The sequence below is a fragment of the Castor canadensis genome, chromosome 6, assembly GCF_047511655.1.
Source record: "Castor canadensis chromosome 6, mCasCan1.hap1v2, whole genome shotgun sequence".
Lineage (NCBI taxonomy): Eukaryota > Metazoa > Chordata > Mammalia > Rodentia > Castoridae > Castor > Castor canadensis.
Window position 1 is genome coordinate 155,393,672 of NC_133391.1, and position 20,716 is coordinate 155,414,387.

The window sequence follows — 20,716 nt, forward strand, 5'->3', positions numbered from 1 at the left end:
GGACATCAGCCCCGGCAAAAGAACAAAACCTGTTATGAAAAAAATAAACTAAAACAAAAGTACTAGGGGCTCAAGTAGTAGTTGATTTGCCCAGCAAGCTCAAAGTCATGAATTCAATCCTCAGTAGTACCCAAAACAAAATAAAAAGCCCTTATTCCTGGTAATAAATTAATATAAAGAATCAAGAAAACAAAAGTCCATACACAATAAACCTCAAGAAGAAAAAAAAAAAAAAACAGCAATTCTGAAAGTGCTAAGACCATTGTTATCACTTATTTATTTATTTATTTTGGTAGTGCTGGTATTTGAACTCAGGGTTCCATGCTTGCTAAGCAAGTTCTCTATCATTCAAGCCATTCTGCCAGTCCTTTCTCTCTCCTACTTTGTGTGTGTGTGTGTGTGTGTGTGTGAGTGTGTGTGTGTCTGTGTGTGTGTGTGTGTGTGTGTGTGTGTGTTGGGTATTTTTGAGATAGGGTCTCATGAACTATTTCCCTGGAATGGCTTTGAAATGTGACCCTCCTGATCTCTGCCTACTGAGTAGCTAGAATTTTAAGCATGAGTCACTGGCACCTGACTCTCACTTTCAATATATTCCTACCCTCATCATATTTCATTTAGATTAGTTTGCAGCTTTTTATTTTTTTACCTATCTCTTCTTATCAAAATCATTGAGTTGCTTTCTTTTATGAGTAGGCTGAAATTTGACTACACATTCTAAAATGTATGACCCTTAATCACCTGGCTGTAAATTATATCTCTAAATCTTATCTCTAATACTTGTCAACTGGTCAGAAACAGTTATAGTATATGACTCATAACTCTTTCCTCACATGTCAGAACTGATTTTAATTGTCCAATTTCCAGGGGTTTTTAAACTTGACCATAGTTTTGGTGATAGTTGAAATTAGTAGCCCTTTGCTTTGAGTACTTACACTCACGAAAGGCCTGTGTCAAGGTCAGCTGTCTATAAAACATGGAAATAATTACGGATGGTCTCCTTTACATTGCAAGTGCTAGTTGCCTAGGAGACATGGAAAACAGATAGGCATAATGGAGAGGAAATCACTCTTTGATATTTGCGGTAACAGAATTTCTTTATTCCAGTTAGATCTTCATTCATGGTGGTCCCAAATATATAAAAATCAATGTTAATTTACACAAGAACTTCATTGAGTGCTATATAAGTATTGCGACTGAAATGGAACAATGAGATGTTTATCATTCATCATTAAACTGGAAAATTTTCTCCCTCCACAAGCTAAGATAAGTGAATAAAGATCACTAGAGAGTACTTAGACACAACTGCATTGCTAGATCATGTGATCTCACGCTGAGCATTGTCCAGGCTAACAAATGGACTACAGAATCAGCATGATACAAGAAGGAATGCACAAGTGGTCTACATGTGAAATTTTGGAGCCTGTATTTATAAGCAAGCTACTTCAGAACTAATCAATTAATAGTAGAATGCGCTTCTAGCACAGTGACCAATTACATCCTTATAGGCTGACTTCCTTTGCTATGAGCAAGTCATGACAGCCATTATGATAATTTAAATAGATGCTATGCAATCAACATAGTAAAAATGGTTATACTACCAAAAGCAATCTCAGTGTTCAAGGCAATGACACTCATTATGGAGTTAGAAAAATCCACCCTAAAGTTCATTTGGAAGCATAAAGACTGAGAATAGCCAAGGCAATACTGAGCAAAAGGAGCAATGCTGGAGGTATCACAATACATGGCATCAAACTATACTACAAAGTCATAGCAATAAAAACAGCATGGTACTGGTACAATAACAGATATGAAGACAAGTGGAACAGAACAGAGGACCCAGATATGGATCCATGCAGCTATGCCCACGTTATGTTTGATAAAGCCACCTAAAACATATGATGGAGAAAAGACAATCTCTTCAACTGCTGTGGCTGTGAAAAGTGGTTATATGCCTGCAGAAAACTGAAACTAGTTCCATGCCTGTCACCTTCTACTAGTATCAACTCAAAGTTCAGTAAGGACCTTAATATCAAACCCAAAAGCTGGCAGTTAGTATAGGAAAGAGCAAGGAACACTCTGGAAGCAATAGATTTAGGCAAGGACTTCCTCAGTAGAACTCCAGCAGCCCAGCGACTAAGAGAAAGGATGGACAAATGGGACTACATGAAATTAAAAAGCTGCACAAAAAAGAAATGGTCTCTAAACTGAAGAGAGAAAAATCTATATTAGCTATACATCAGACAAGGGACTGATAACCAGAATATACAGGGAGCTCAAAAAACTAAACTTCCCAAAAATCAGTGAACCAATAAAGAAGTGGGAAACTGAACTAAACAGAACATTTCCAAAAGAAGAAGTTCAAATGGCCCAAAACACATGAAAAAATGCTCACCATCTCTGGCCGTAAAGGAAATGGAAATCAAAACCACACTAAGATTCTACTTCACTCTTGTGAGAATTGCTAAAATCAACAGCACCACCAACAACAAATGTTGGTGAGGATGTGTGGGAAAAGGAACCCTAATACACTGCTGGTGGGAATATAAGCTAATACAACCACTTTGGAAAACAATATGGCAGCTTCTTAAAAAAAACTAAACATAGATCTACCATATGATCCAGCAATACCACTCTTAGGGATATACCCAGAGGAATGCAACTCAGGTTACTAAAAAGGCACCTGCACACCCATATTTATTGCAGCACTATTCACAATAGCTAAACAATGGAAACAGCCAAGATGCCCCACTACTGATGAATGGATTAAGAAACTGTGGTATTTATATACAACGGAATATTATTCAGCCACAAAGAAGAATGAAATTTTGTCATTCACAGGTAAATGGATGGAACTGGAGAAGATTATCTAAAGTGAAGTTAGCCAGGCTCAGAAAGCCAAAAATTGCATGTTCTCCCTCACACGTGGATTATAGACCTAAAACAAATGCAGCAATATTATTGGACATGGGTCACACACTAAAGGGACAACATACATGGGAGGAATAGGGAAAGGAAAGGAAACCTAAAACTTGAATGTGGTTGATTTGTTCACTGTATAGGAGCAAATATAGTAATCTTAAATTGGTAGAGGCCACCATGAGAAGGCAGCTAGGAAGTAGAGAAGAGGTCTGGTAGAGCTGAACCAATGTGGTTTGTAACACACATGTACATGGAAGCAATGCTAGGAATCTCACTGTATACCTGTCTTTATCTCAAACTAGCAAAAAACGCCATATTTTTCTTATTATCTCTTATGTTTTCTCTTCAACAAAATCAGAGAACAAGAGGGCTGGCACAGTTCTTCCTGGAAGCAGGGAGAGGCAGGGCTACCCAAACAATGTATACACATGAATAAATGTAAAAATGCTAAAATAAATTAAATACAAATAAATAAATAAATGCTAGGATTACACATGCCAAATTCCCTAAAAGAGTATCTCTGAGTGGGTGAAGTTAAAAATGAAATTTTCATGTTACAGAACTGGAAGATTACATAAACTCATCAAGCTTTTTTAAAAGAATAAGAAAATAAATTATAATATTTGATGTACAAGTACAAAGAGCATATTTTGAACTATTACATACCCACCTATATAAAGGGCTACAACTCAAATAATTCAGCGATTAGGACTGCATAGTCACTAATAAGCGAGGATAGATATCCATCAGGGAACCATAGTATGAGGAAGGAGGTTACTGTGCTCAGCATTAGCAAGGTAGTGGTTGAACTCTGGGACAGTACTCAAGGTTCTGGAAGAGGGTTCAAGACTCAGTGTAATGAAGATATAAGCAGGATACATGGACTTGAGAACTGGAGGCACTAATGATTTACCAAATATTTCCAGATTTTCAAAACCGGTATAGCGAGGGTCTTGCTTACTGGCTTTTATAAAAATAATATATCACAGTGTTCCATGAAATTTAATCTTTGTTTCTTGAATGTATTTAGCTACCTCTTGCTGTCAGAGGCATTTTTAATTCCTAGAAAAGAGTTATTTTAGAATATCATTAAAGAAACTGATAAAATGTGTTGCTCCTCTGCTGCAGGATGCAACCAGAGAGAAGAGACTACGAATTTCAAGGAGGGAGACAAAGACTGAGCGGCAAGCCATCCCAATTTTATCCTTCTCCATGATCTTTTTTTTCCTTCTTTCATTTTGCATTCTGCTCAGATTTACTCTGCCCACAGGACTATTAAGATAGAATATATAAAACTCACTCACTGTGTGGATGGTTACCATGATGCCCTAACACTGTTTTGCAGTTAGTATTAAACAGCAAAGGTTAATGTAGTCATTTTTGCCAATACAGAAAAATTCTGTTGTCGTTGATAGCTATTGTGTTAATTTTTAACTACTAACTTATATGGTAAGTTCTGTTTCTATAGACTAGTTCATCCCGTTTAAGTAAATGGTGCTAACCTTCATTGTAAATACTATAAATTCAATAATTTTTATGAGACATGCTGCCAATTCCAATTTGCAATTTACCTGTTGAACCAATAGGATAAACTATTTCTATTTAATTTAAGGTATATTTGTTGAGAAAGTTCTTACCTATACCTACTAATTCCAGAGTATTTCCTACTCTTTCTTGTATCAACTTAAGAGTTTCGGGTCTGATATTAAGATCCTTGATCCATTTTGAGTTAATCTTGGTATAGGGTGATATACATGGATCTAGTTTCAGTTTTTTGCAGACTGCTAACCAGTTTTCCCAGCAGTTTTTGTTGAAGAGGCTGCTATTTCTCCATCGTATATTTTTAGCTCCTTTATCAAAGATAAGTTGCTCATAGTTGTGTGGCTTCATATCTGGATCCTCTACTCTGTTCCACTGGTCTTCATGTCTGTTTTTGTGCCAGTACCATGCTGTTTTTATTGTAATTGCTTTGTAATATAGTTTGAAGTCAGGTATTGTGATACCTCCTGCATTGTTCTTTTGACTGAGTATTGCCTTGGCTATTCGTGGCCTCTTGTGTTTCCATATAAATTTCACAGTAGATTTTTCAATCTCTTTAATGAATGTCATTGGAATTTTGATGGGAATTGCATTAAACATGTAGATTACTTTGGGGAGTATCGACATTTTTACTATGTTGATTCTACCAATCCATGAGCATGGGAGATCTCTCCACTTTCTGTAGTCTTCCTCAATCTCTTTCTTCAGAAGTGTATAGTTTTCCTTGTAGAGGTCTTTCACATCTTTTGTTAGGTTTACACCTAGGTATTTGATTTTTATGGTCTCTAAACTGAAGAGAACACCCACAGAGTGGGAGAAAATATTTGCCAATTATACATCAGACAAAGGACTGATAACCAGAATATACAGGGAACTTAAAAAACTAAATTCTCCCAAAACTAATGAACCAATAAAGAAATGGGCACGTGAACTAAACAGAACTTTCTCAAAAGAAGAAATTCAAATGGCCAGAAAACACATGAAAAAATGCTCACCATCTCTAGCAATAAAGGAAATGCAAATTAAAACCACACTAAGATTCCACCTCACCCCTGTTAGAATAGCCATCATCAGCAACACCACCAACAACAGGTGTTGGCGAGGATGTGGGGAAAAAGGAACCCTCTTACACTGTTGGTGGGAATGTAGACTAGTACAACCACTCTGGAAAAAAATTTGGAGGCTACTTAAAAAGCTGGACATCGATCTACCATTTGATCCAGCAATACCACTCTTGGGGATATACCCAAAAGACTGTTACTCCAGAGGCACCTGCACATCCATGTTTATTGCAGCACTATTCACAATAGCCAAGTTATGGAAACAGCCAAGATGCCCCACCACTGACGAATGGATTAAGAAAATGTGGTATCTATACACAATGGAATTTTATGCAGCCATGAAGAAGAACGAAATGTTATCATTCGCTGGTAAATGGATGGAATTGGAGAACATCATTCTGAGTGAGGTTAGCCTGGCTCAAAAGACCAAAAATCGTATGTTCTCCCTCATATGTGGACATTAGATCAAGGGCAAACACAACAAGGGGATTGGACTATGAGCACATGATAAAAGCGAGAGCACACAAGGGAGGGGTGAGGATAGGTAAAACACCTAAAAAACTAGCTAGCATTTGTTGCCCTTAATGCAGAGAAACTAAAGCAGATACCTTAAAGCAACTGAGGCCAATAGGAAAAGGGGACCAGGAACTAGAGAAAAGGTTAGATCAAAAAGAATTAACCTAGAAGGTAACACCACGCACAGGAAATCAATGTGAGTCAATGCCCTGTACAGCTATCCTTATCTCAACCAGCAAAACCCCTTGTTCCTTCCTATTATTGCTTATACTCTCTCTACAACAAAATTAGAGATAAGGGCAAAATAGTTTCTGCGGGGTATTGAGGGGGGGAGGGAGGGGGAGGAGTGGGTGGTAAGGGAGGGGGTGGGGGCAGGGGGGAGAAATGAACCAAGCCTTGTATGCACATATGAATAATAAAAGAAAAATGAAAAAAAAAAAAAAGACTGAATGAAAAAAAAAAAAAGGTATATTTGTTTGTTGTAATTTAAAGGAATAAACAAACACATCGAATTGCATACAAGCTCTTCTGTTGAAAATTATCAAAAAAAATTGGGAACAAATTTTAAAAGTTCACAGTATAAATACACAATCATTTTATTACCAAAATAATTTGTAACAATTTGATCTTAGATTTATAGACAGAACTATTATATTTGTGCACATAAATGTATTCACATATGCATGTGTACCCATATTTTTACATATATATTATGGGGGTCTGATTGATATTTACCACATTGTAATACCAACATTATTATAAATTTTAAATAATTTTAATACTGTGTAAAATTTAAAAATTACAAATATGAAATCATCTATTCATAGATGCATTATTTTATCATACTGGAAAATTATTCATTTTGCCAGGTATTTTTTACTTTCAATTACTTTGTGACTAGAAAATTATTTTTTTCTTTATACATTTTTTCCTTTTGGCATTTATAATTTCCTTCATGACAGACATTATAACCATAGAAATGTGGGTTGAGGTCATTTTTGTAGCTTGTTGGCAGACTGTGGCAACATAAACATATTTAAATCAAATCCTGGGTCGTGTATATGCCAGGCAAACACTCTACCACACAGCTGCATCTCCAGCCCCTCGAGTTCATTTTAAAAACAAAATTCTTGGGTAACTCAAAGCAATCGGCAGGTGTCCACTGAGAACATTACAGATATTCTCAATGGAGCCATTCAGAAAATGGGTTATTTCATATCCTACCATCATCTTCCAGTTTTAACCACATAAACTCTTAGATTGTAATGATTCTTTGTAGTGCTCCTTTTAAATGTTTTATTCCTGTATACCTAAATAGACACATAGGTAAATGATGGAGGTGGGTAGATAGAGCTTACACTAATTATGCTACCTTGATCTTCTTTTGTCTTTTAATATTTTACCAACAATGCTTTTTATTTATTTCCAAATTGTTTCTAACAGACATGAACTCACTTTTAGCTATAGCAACATATACAAATATCTACTATCTATATGTGTGTGTTGTAAGTGTGTGCACATATCATAGCAAATCAATTAAAAGTAAAAATTGTTAGATAAAAAATGAAACTTCTGAAGAGAAATAAAAGTATTGAGTAAACATGCCAGGTAGGAATATGCATCTCAGAATTTAAGGCTATTATTTTAATGTTGTATTACAAATGGAGATGAGCCATTGAGTTTGTGAAAGAAGTTACTGGTAATCAGAGCTTCTACATATATGGTACCAGAGGGACTGGATCTAAATAAAAGTGTTGTTTAAGATTAATAAAACATTTCATCAGTTACATACTCACTATTTTCCCCAAATATAGACATATGTGTGTATGTGTGTGTGAATGTATGCATGTATGTTTTGCAGTCTCACAACCCACTATGACCTCATACTGTGAATGTATTTGGATTTATGTTCTTTAAAGAGGAAATTAAATAAAATGAGGATATTATAGGGTGCATGCTAATCCAATATGGTTGTTGTCCGTGAAACAAGATAAAATTTAGACATAGACACACATAGTGGGAAAAATGCCATGTGAACATGAAAATCACTATAAGCCAAGGAGAGAGGTCTTAGAAACCAAACTTTCTCATACATTGCCTGAGACTTACAGACTCCAGAACTGTGAGAAAATATCTTGCCAATGTTTAAGTCACCCAGCCTGTGATATTTTGTTTGTACACACTAAGAGACTAATAATCTTTATAGTGAGACTTTGCTGTAGTGAAGGGAGTCTTCTACTATGGAAAGAAAACCTCAAAGTGTAGATCACAAGACCATGAAATTCAAGTGCACTTTTTTAATGCAAAGCATGAGAATCAAAGTTAATAGTTTAGAGCCATAGGAATTAAACTATTTTCTTATGGAAACTGTTTTATACTGTAGAAACATTGAGACTTTGCTTAAGAATTGGTGATGAATGAAAATTATGGTCCTTGAAAGCTACTGAAGCACTTTAAGTCTTAAAAATAAATAAATAAAAAGGCCCAGTGCTGGTGACTCATGCCTTAATCCTAGCTACTCAGGAGGCAGAGATCAGGAGGATCTAGATTTAGAGCAAGCCTGGGGAAATAGTTTGTGAGAGACCCTATCTTAACAAAAAACCATCACAAAAAAGGACTGGTGGAGTGGCTCAAGGTGTAGGCCCTGAATTCAATCCCCAGCTAGCCAAAGAAAAAGGAATTATAATTGTGCCCACAATATGAAATGATAGAGAAATCTCAAGAAATGATAAAATACCTACATTATTGAATGAGAGAAATGCAAAATAATCCATGAACAATGGAAAAATTAAACAAATGAAGCATATTTTTAGAAAAGGGAGACATACACTATTAATAGAAGTAAAATATATTTGTTGGAATTTTAATCTTGTCAACTTATTTTCCCTTGTGCTTTTAAATGGTGAGAAGCATTCACCAGCTAGTTTAATATAGCTATTAATATCAAATTTTTCCATAATGATAGTGGTTTCTTTATCTTGTTTCAGTAACAAATTCTTACTCCAACATCTTGTAGATAGTGCTCCATGTTATCTTTTAGAGGTAGTCTAGTCTTATTTTACCTTTCATACCTCAATTTGATTTCTGTTTGTGGGTTGCTAAAAGGACCAAGTTTCTTTCTTTCCCTTGCTTCTTATTTTTCCCTCTCTTCCCTCCCTTTTTCCTTTTGTTAATGATGTGTAAGGCACTCAGCACTCTTCAGTCAAAATCAGACCTTCCATTGCTCTTATTAATAAATCAAATGTTTAGTTCTATAAAAAGGTGTTTCTGGACTGCTGATGTTTTTGGTCAATAGCATGGAGAATAAAACCATTTATTTCAAATATACACAATAATGTCTCATATCTAGAAAACTTTATAATTCATACATATTTGGAAAGGGCAGAAATTTCTACAGAGTAAAGGTTGAACAGGAATGTCAAAAGAGAGACTGTTTGAGGTGCTATTATATGAAAAGACTCTCCATTGCATTAATCATCAGAGAAATGTCAATTATACACATGTAAGTAAGTGAAAACCTCAATGATATGACACTACAAGTCAAGCACAAAAACTAAAGTATAGTTAAGAAAGTGAAGAAAAAGAATTCTCATAATTTTTTCTGGTAATGCAAATTGGCAAAGTATTTTATAATCTACTAAGGTTTATCTTCTAAGTTTGAATACAGGAATACATATCTGTAGCCAAAAACCTTGGAAAAGCTTTCATATCTAAAAACTAAATGCAACCTTTCAACAGAATGAATACAATAGTAGAAATATCAGTATAAAGTACAATAATACACAGCAAGGCAAATAAGAAAATCTCCTTACATCAATGTGATGAATCACAATGTCTTTAAATATCCTTATAATTTAATGTGATATCAAAATAGGCAAAATTAATTATCATTCCCTGATATAAGAAGTTGCAAAGATAACTAAGTTTGGACAAGAGATAGAAGTGTTTGAGAGGAGCATGAAGAGGGAGTTCTATCGTTCCCTTTCTTAGTTTATGTGTTGGTTACATGATTGTATACTCAAGAGTATTGAATAATTTTATCATTACTCATATATGGACCTGTGAAAAATACAAAAGCTCATATGAGACTATGTATGTTTCTGAAATGCATACTTAAACTAGTAATGCAATTAATTAAAATTCAATATATGTGAGAAATTTCAGGTGGGTACACAAGGTGACAATGTAGTTTATGAATTGATTCATGATGAAATCAACAAGAAAAAAGACAACACTTAAAAATCAGAAATCAAAGATAAATAATTACAAGTGTCGCTAGAACACTATATTCTTATAGTTTATCCTTAGTCAAATAAAACTGTACATAAATCTTAAAATTTATTCTACCATTTCACTGCTCAAAGTAACAGTGTCATTACTTTGAAAGTAGATATATGTATATTTGTGTATAGATGGTTGTAGACACACGATGTTAGATTTCAGAATATGGAAATAAAGATGAAAATTTCAAATCAAGAACATTTTATAAGCATCTTATAATATTAAATATAAATTCAGAATATCACTATAAACTCATGAATTTTAAATGCCTCTTCCCTATCTCTATACAGTAAAATGATGGCCAAGCTAATCCGAGCCCATAGTAAGAATTCACAACTATTAAAGTTGGTCTCATTACTATGCCTGTGAAAATTCAGCTTACTGAGACTTATCTCAATGTTGAGCTCTGGATATTGCACAGTACTGCTGAAGGAGACCAGCAGAGCATGTGATGGCAAATTAAGCAGCCTCTTGTGGTTTTGTGGAGACTTGTGGTCTGCCTCTCCATTTTGTCCTTAGGAAGTTCGTATATCATTAACCATCTTCACAAACCTTTTATCTGTGGAATTGCTTATCTCAGCCTTTGACCTAGCCAATCATAAGGACAATTATAACTTCCTGGCCATGAATTGCTGACTTCTGACCTACCTCTGTTACTTTGCAGCTCCCTCATCCAGCTCTGCTGCTGCCTCTTCTTCATCATCCCTGGTCTGCAGAGAAGAATTTCTCAGTGTTTTTGAACATGGATCTTAGTGAATGGTGAATCCTCTGATTTCTTCCATGGAAGATAAATTCTGAAGGCTATTCTGATCTTATATAATATATCTATTGATGAATGTCTTTTTCTTTCAAGCTCCTTCTACCTTTTTGTACCACCTCTTAAGGCAACTCTGACATTTTCTTTTCATTATGGCCATTGTTTTTCCCAGATGTCCAGGGACCACAACAGTATCAAGGATTTTTTAATCCCTTAACTAATATTAAATCCTGTATGTTGTGAAAGCAACCCTAATTCAACACATAGTAGATTTCTTTCTCTTGTATGTCTGTCCCTTTGATCAAGAACCCTGAAGATTCAATTCCAGGATTATCCCTCTGGCTCCAGTGCACTGGAGTCCACAATATTGGTATGTGGTAAAAATCTTCCAGTTCTTCTGGTATGGTATCTTTTTTTCCTATAGTAGACTTAACACATCCTCATCTAGCTTTTTCTGGTATGTATCACTATTGTCCTGGCAGTCAGGAAAGGATGTGCAGGTAGTTGCCAAGGAAAAATCTTCTTTCTTGCCCTTTGGAGTAGTAGTCTATAAAATATCTTCTAGTTATAACAGAGCACTTAGTAGGGAAGGGTAGGCAACCTCTGCAAGACCAGAGAGTCTACTAGAAGCTACACAGTCAATACACTCTGGTCCTCTGTGCCTCTTCCATGTAGACCTCGAGAAGTTTTAGTTTCATTTTGTTTGTTTTGGGTGTTTATCAAGAGGACCATCACCTTAACATATCACACCAACCACGGCTGAGTGGCTTAGCAGCTGTCTCTGAAAATCTCTGACTATAACAAGTATAATGCTTTCCTTCAGCCTATGTTTAACCTCAAGATATGAAGGTCTTTCTTAAGCTTCCACAGAGACCCTTTGACTCTTGTAGTTAGTTCTTAACTACTGCTTAATGGCCCTCAACTTCTTTCTACCCCCTGGTGATAACAGTGCAGCTTAGTAGTAACCAGCCTGCTCCATTCTCTTTAGAGGCATTCATTCCCATTCTGATCCTTGTACTTTTTTGAATGTTTGATTCATCACATCTGCTACAGCAGTCTGCTCCACTGGATCTTCTCCAAGGTAATTTGAAGTGGAATATTTAACAGTTGAGATATTATTTTGTGCCAGGGAAATATGCACATCATCTTCTGACTGCATCCCAGCTTTAATCATGATGCAGAAGCCAGTCTGAAATTCCCTATCATACCACTTGTATTTTTGCTACACATCAGGTATTATTTGTGTTAATGTTGATCCCCTGAGAAGTAGATGTTCAGATTGAATTAGTCATGCATACCATTTATCCAGGGCAACACCTATCAAAGAAAAATGTGGAAGGAACAGGAAAAGAATGGAAGAAGTTCCAGACCTAATGCAGGTCTGACTCTAGATGTATGAGAGGGAAGAAAAATGATGAAAGGATCTTAAAATGCAAAGCAGGCTGAGAAATCAGCAGGAATATTCTTAATACAAAGTCACCTCTTAGTTGAATTTCATGTCTCCCACAGGCAATTTTGACATAATATCTTTGCTCAGTCTTTGGTTGAAGTCTTGTGGGAAATGTGGCTTTTGTGTGAACACAGTGATAAATTAGAGTATAGTATCTGGAAACATCAGTTAAATATACTCCAGTAGTCAGAGAACTAACAGTTATGTTATTGGTTTTCATAAGCACAGATATTTTTGCATATATATATACATGTATATATATGTATGTATATATACATATGTGTGTATAGCTGTGAAGTATTTATTATAGTCAAGTATAATGATCAAAATTGAGTAATTTTACTATATTTTGTGCCACATTGGGCATAATAAATACAGTGTTTATTATGACTATTATATTCATTTAAGTGTATATAATAATACATTAGAGGACTGCTTGTTTATAATGGACACTCAGTAGAGGGTATAATTAGATATATATGCTAGATCATAAAACTATTCAAAGATAATGGGGTAATTAAGGTATACACATTTTAAAATTAATAATAGTAAGATCTATCTATAGAGAAAGAGTTACAAGTATAAGCTTGTTTCTGAATAAAGTCTCAGACTGATAAAAAATACAAAATAAGGGAATTATTTATATATTGACAAGGCAGTAATGTAAAGAATAAATCAGAAAAATCTGGAAATAAGGAAAATTCAACTGAAGGAAGATTTGTAGGATCCCACAAAAAAAAAACTTATAACCAAATAAAGGAGTAAGTAGCAGGAATCTATGAATGGAATTTAACCATATGATCAGAAAAAAAATATGTATTAATTCCTTTGACAGGTATTCACTGAGCTTCTTCTTTATTCCACACTGTTACAGGGCTAGAAAAGTAACCAATTAAAACAGACTAAACCTGACTACAGGGAAAGTATGTTGTAGAGGTTGAGAAGCAAATTAAAATAATTAAAAACAAATAAAGCATAGTCTATGCTATTGAGCTGGGCACTGGTGACTCACACCTATAATTCAGCTTCTTAGGAGGATGAAATTGGAAGGATCGTGGTGCAAGACCATCCCAGGTAAAAAATTTCAGGAGCCTCCATCTTAACCAATAGCTGTATATGGTGATGTGTACCTGTCATTCCAAGCTACATAAGAGAGTATCAGGAACCTCATGGTTCCTGGTAAGCCTGGGCCAAAAAAAAAAACCTCCAAAAACCTCCATCTCAAAAAAAAATAAAGCTGGGCATGGTGGCACATGCTAAGGTAGAAAGCTTAAAATAAGAAGATCCCAGTGAAGGCCAACCTGGGCAAAAACCTAAATCCTTTCTCTAAAATAATCAGAGCAAAGGACTGGGGGGATAACTCAAGTGGTAAAGCACTTACTTAACAAGTGTGAAGCCCTGAGTTCAAAACCCATTTCTGCCCCCACAAAAAGTCCATGCTGTTGGATATTAAGTAGCATGGGAGCAGGGATAAACTGGAAAAGGAGATGAAGAGTGGTAAAATCAAGCTGGACTCCCTGGATAGTAGCAGAGTACAAAGAACGATGGGAGGTGTTTAAGAGAGTTTTAGAGGAGGAATGCACGTCAGAGAGTGTAGGTAATTTCATGGAGTTTTTCTACAAAGGAGATCAGAGTGATGAAGCAGAACAAAAGTTCTAGATAAAAGTGAAGGTGTCAGTGGGTTTCACTTAAGACAAAGGTTGAAATGGAGAAAGGTAGAAGCAATTGATGCAGCACAAAGTGGAAATTGTTGATCTGGAACACTGTGGAGAGAATTATTACAATGGTATTCTAGAGTACCCAAGAGTAACTGATATTTAGCACTGATTTAGACCAGCTGTCGTTATGTGTATTATCATTAAAAAAGTACAGTACATAGATATAAATGTTGGTCAATGGCAAACAATTTAGAAATTGTTTTACCAAAAGTGCTAAGAATTATTTTACTTGGACACAAAATTTTAGATGAGGGAAAAGTTCAGGAATCTATTACAATAATTCATGGAAGAGAATGAAAGTACATGTTAGAGGTGAGTGTTGAAAATGTTGCAAATGTATATGTGGAGAAACAAAAGATTTAATTGGTGAGCAAATAAAAATAGGGAATGGAGATTTTACTAACTCCCAGATTTGGGGGTTCTGTGACCTATAATAATGAATCTGACTCTCTCTGTGATGAAAAAAGAAGCAAAGGGGGCTCTGATGTTACTTCTAGTGACTCCAAAGTGTGATATAATGACTTGTCCTCTATGAGTCATTCAAGTTGAGACATTTTCTTGGAATTTTGAAAAGAGTAGCCTGGAATGTGGGTACACATTTTTGTGATGAAGCTATATGTGAACATACAAAATGAGAAGACACGAGCACCAATACGGAGGGTAGGGGAGAGGCACATGAAGTTCTACAGAGAATGTTGTTCAAAAACCAAGACAAGGACAATATTAAGAGACTTTCTCATAATGGAGATAGTTGGAAATAAAGTTGGGAATCAAATTAGCTCAGTGTATCAATAATTCAAAAAATCGTTGAGTAACACTTCCCAAGGCAGAGGTTGTTCAGTGGTAGAGAGGAAATCCTGACCAAAGTATATAATGGAGCAAATGAGAGCAAAGAAAATATGTCTCACAAATTTCCCTCAGTTTTGCTGGAAATCTAACTCTAGGACTTCAGAGAACTTCACATTTATAGCACAAAATCAAATTCTATCAATTGTATTGTTCTGCCATATTCCAGATGTTTTTGGTAATTGTTTAAATAACCCTAAGGGCAATTACTTTCACTTTGTTACCATTTGAAATCTGAGGCTGGCAAGATTAACAAGAATCTAGGAAATACACTCTTGAATATGATGAAGAGTGAGAAATTCAGGTGTCTCTTTTCTCTTGCTCTTCCATTTATCTATGTTATAAATGGACTTGACTTTCTGCTCCATTCTAATCAAACCTTTTCTTCAAAGTATAACATCTCAATTGAAGACTATTTCATTATTTAAAATTTTTTACTAGGATATATTCATTGTGGGGGGGTCATTCATTGTGACAATTCCAAATAAGACATATTGTACATTGATTATATCATCCCCACCATATCTCCCCCTTGAACCTCTTCCTGCCCACTTGAAGCAATTTCAAGAGGTTTCATTTTTCCATAAGTACATGAATTCCATCAGCCATATTCCCTCACTGTAATCTCTCTCACTCACTCTCCCCCCTCCCACAAGTATTCCCACACACTATGTATTTTATTGTCCTGTCTTTTTGTGATTAATTTGCAACTCAGTGTTCTCCATGTATCCCCACTTTGAGTATACTTTACTTTGGTCCATTCAACTCCTTCTATTACTTTCCTTAACCCCTTCCCTCCCGACACCAATTTTTCAACAGCTTTCAATACATATTGTTGTATCCTCTCCTTTCACAGATGTTGTTTTACCTTTTCCTTTCCCTTTGTCCCGTCCCTGAGTTCCATAGAGTAGTACCACTACTGCAAATATGTACCACATATCAATTTGTATATGGTCATGTTTAAGTTGTATATATGTTTATCTCTTGGATCTGTCTTCCATATATGAGACAAAATATGAGGCCTTTGTCTTTCTGAACCAGGTTTACTTCACTTCACAGTATATCTTCCAATTACATACATTAACTGAAGACTAACTTATTCCTGTATTATAACTAATGTATCCAGAGTATTAATCACCTCTAAAATTGAAAATAAAATCCAAAAACAACTCTCCTAAAAAATTCACTAAGGAGCAGGTTTGAATACATTTTGCCTGCATTTGGTGTGAAACCACATGGATAAATTTTTTGGTTTTTTATAGCACTGGGTATTGAGTCCAGGACCTCAAAATTGTTAGGCAGATGCTCTATCACTTGAGCTATATCCCTAATCCTTTTGTTTATATTTTGTTTTAGAGATAGGGCCATGAGAACTTTATCCTTAAATTCACAATCTTATTTTTGTCTCCTAAGTAGCTGGGATTACAAGCCTGTACCACTACACCTAGATATAGTCTGAGTTCTTATTAGTACAGGCCCTATTGTTTACTGAACTGTCTGGACTATACGCAATTTACTTTAAACCCATCTATTCTTATTTCAATGGAAAGGAAAATACCTTGGAACTTCTCTGAGAGGTACATATGTATAGTTCTACATCCTCCAAATCACTTTAAAATTTAATTTACAAAATAGCATTACACATTATTTTTGGCTTAGACATTTCATAATGCTGTCTTAATAAAATGTTTTATCATTTTATGTGTTTATATTACCTTTTACAAAACAATATTTCCAAATATCATCATTACTTTTATTTAAGATTATACTTTTTATTGTAAAATCTACAACAAAAATGTGGTAAACTAGAGGAAAGTCAACCAAACCTTGAAGATAGGAAATACATAACATAAAATGATTAATATGTAATATTTATGATAATCTAAGTGCTACAGCAGTAGGCATCAGAAAAACTTTTATCCACTTTATATTCAATTTCCCTCTTCCTTTGCTTCAGGAACTATATACCTGTTAATTCACTTATTACATGTGTGTTTGCAATTTTATGTTATCAAACCTGATAAAGATTTGAATGTTCTTCTGAACAAATGTTTATTTGTACAGTTTTTATATCATTCCAGCCAAATAAACAATAATTTCTTTGCAAAAAGTAATTAAATACTACAGACTTGCTGTAACACAATATCAGCCTGATTTTCAACTGAATATGTGCAGTGGAGATTTGGTCACATGTATATCATAGAAAACTTGACAAGTGTGATGCAGATACACTATCTGGTCATAAATATTCCTGGATTACTCTTGCAGTAATTAATGCATTTGCAAAGTAATTGGTGCTCTTAAACTGAAAGTGAGATAAAATGATTGACTCATGACCATATTTGATGTGACTTACCCTGAATGTTAGCAGCAGGGCTTTCCCTCTGGGAAATAAGCAAACTGAAAAGAATGACCTGAGGAGAGTGAGTTTATATGAAAGGGAGGGAGGAAATAGTAAAACTTACATATATAAGCTGAACTGTCCTAGCTAATATATAGGAGTACTATTCCACTTTCTGCTGCTATAACAAAATAACTGAAATCAAGTAATTTATAAAGATTAGAAATATATTTGTTTCAAGGTTCTGGAGACTGAGAAGTTGTACCATGCTGAGCATGGTACAGGGCTCTGCTCAGCATCTGATAAGGGCCATCTTGGTGCCCATTGCAGGATGGAACACCTCACATGTTGAATCAGAGTAAGCACAGGTGCTTGGATCACTTTTCTCTTGTCACCCTGTCATGGAAGTCCCACCCAAATGACCTCATTCAATCCTAGTCACCTCTTACAGGTCCCACCCCCATTAACACGTAGGGACTAAGTTTCTAAAACATGAACACTTAGGAAACACAACCAAACGACAGGAATAAATAATCCAGAATAAATTATAAAGTGGCTTCTGTGTCTAATGCTTATACATAAATGTAACTATCTAAAATATTGTTTAACATTTCTGTTTTTAGATAGGTGGTGATTTACAAAATTGAAAATGAAAGAAAAATTACAATGCCAAATGGAAGCACTTAAAACATGGTAAAATGTATACTAACTACTAAACTACTTTGCTCATTAAAGAATTAAGGGGAATATTTTTCTTCACATGTTGGCCTGAGCTACTGTTTAATTTCAGTTCATTTTCCTCTTTTATGAATAATGAGTAACAGAATCAAATTCAAGCAATTCTCATTATTCACAAGTACACATTTATTTATTATCATCTTGTATTGAACATGTTTATCAGAAAGAAAGCAATGAACATATATCATCAGAAAAATATTTTCCAAAGAAAATAAAAAAGCACAATTATGCATTCGATGACATTCTTGATTGAAACCAAAATTACATTTAAATGTATGAAACACATATGCAGAAAATCTATTAAATCTAATGCCAAAATGCTGATCTTCTTCAAAAATAAGTGATATAATAGCCATCAAAAATGAAAAACTTGTAGGGATCCAAGATGGTGACTATGGTACAGAAACAGACAGCATGAGCTCCATGAATCAGAAACCTTGCTGAGATGCTGGAGCCACACTTGGTGGAATTAAAGCACCAAGGAGAATCAAAACTTTTACACCCTGAACCCATAGCCCATAGAAGGATTTTCCATGCCATATTACACTGAGAAAACAGGAGGGCTCCTGATGATGCCAGAGCCGGCTCCAAACCTGTCTGGGAAACATTCAGCAGACCAAACAGGGGAGCACCAAGTGTCACACGGAATTCCCTCAGCCACCCCTGTCTAAACCAACACAACCCCCTGGACCGACTGACCCCCACAAAAAAAAAAAACTGAACAATAAACAGCGAACTGAAAAATAGCACACAGCAGAGGGGATGAGAAGCTGGAAGTGCATCACAGAAGGAGGGGAGGAGCAAGAAGGTGATCTCTGCACAAACTTTCAGTAAACAAATGCTGGAAAGGCAGGAGGGCCAGCAGCAGGCACATGATAAACCACTGCCTGAAACAGGTCAGGTATCTGTCCACAAAGCTCATCTCCTGAGCCAGTGACCAACATGCAAAGTCAAACAGCCAGGCAAAACTGAAAAATAATCAGCAAACCATCACAACATCCTAACAGCAGGGGGGGCTGCTGATTAATCACTGCCTTGCCCAAGAGAAAGGGGGTGAGGCAAAGAAACAAGTCCCTGGTAATCAAGCACAGTGAAAAACCAACTTCAAAGGAGGACAGCTGGTGGACTACAGAGCTGATCTCCAGAACCTGAGGAATACATAAAAACTTAAACTGCCATACATCACTGAGGGAAGAGCTGACTAAGCAGCTGCCGCAGAAAGAAGAAAAACAAACAAACAAACAAAAAAACCACTATACAACCACCTGGACAGACTACAACAGAACTTCAGCTTAAATACCAACACCAGGACTGTATGCTGGAGGAGTAACACCAGAACTTAAACTAAGACTGAAATTCTATTGTTCCTGAACCTGGAGATTTTGTTGTTGTTGTTGTTGTTTGTTTGTTGGTTTGTTTTGTTTCTTGTGTGTTTGTGTTTGTTCATCTCTCCCCACTGATTTCTTTGGGTTTTTTTGTTGTTGTTGTTTGTTCTACTATTGTGAATTTGTTAATACTAAATAACACAAACACCAGGGACAGAACTAGCACTCACACACTTAGCTACAAACCCAATATAGCCACAAAACAAAATTAAACCAAGGGAAAGAAAGCAGGTGACTGAAACCACCCACAAGCCTATCAAGAACACAGTTGCACAGTGCAGCAATGGGATGATGAAAAAGGAATGGAAACCATTCTCTCCCCCCAAAAATAATTTAATACAGGATTCAGAGGGAAATGAAGAAAATGGATACCCAGTTCCACACTCCAACAAATCAAAGATAAATGACACCAAGGAACCCAATGATGCCAACAAGAACATCCTCAAAGAAGAAATAGATGAAGTAATCATTGAGAATTTCATGGAGATGCTACTAGACATGGTTAACCAAAACATAGTAGAGGCATTCAAGAAATTTAAAAACACCAAAAGTAAAGAATACAAGAAGACACAGAAACAAATAAGTGAACTCATAGGAGCCCTAAATAAACAGCAAAGTTAAACAGAGAACACTATAAATAAAGAGATAAATGAATAAAGATGAAAATTGACAATAATAAAGAAGAAGTGACGCATGATATGGAACAACCTCAGAAAAAAGAATGAAACAGCAACAAAAAACACAGTGGAAGGCCACTTCAGCAGCCTAGAACAAACAGAAGACAGTATCTTAGAACTTAAAGACAAAATGTAAATTAAAGGAAAAAATGAAGAACTATTAGTCAAACAACTCAAAACCCGTGAAAGGAATATGAAAGAACTCACCGACTCCATCAAAAGACCAAACCTGAGAATAATGGGCATTGAAGAAGAAGAGGTGCAAATAAATGGGGATTCACAATGTAGTCACCAAATAATAACAGAAAATTTCCCAAATCTAGAGAAAGCTATACCCACTCAGATACAGGAAGCCTCCCGGACACCAAACAGACTTGACTAAAATAGAGCTACCCCATGACATATTATCATTAAAACAACAAGCACAGAGAATAGAGAAAGAATATTGAAGGATGTAAGAGAGAAAAAACAAATAACATACAAAGGTA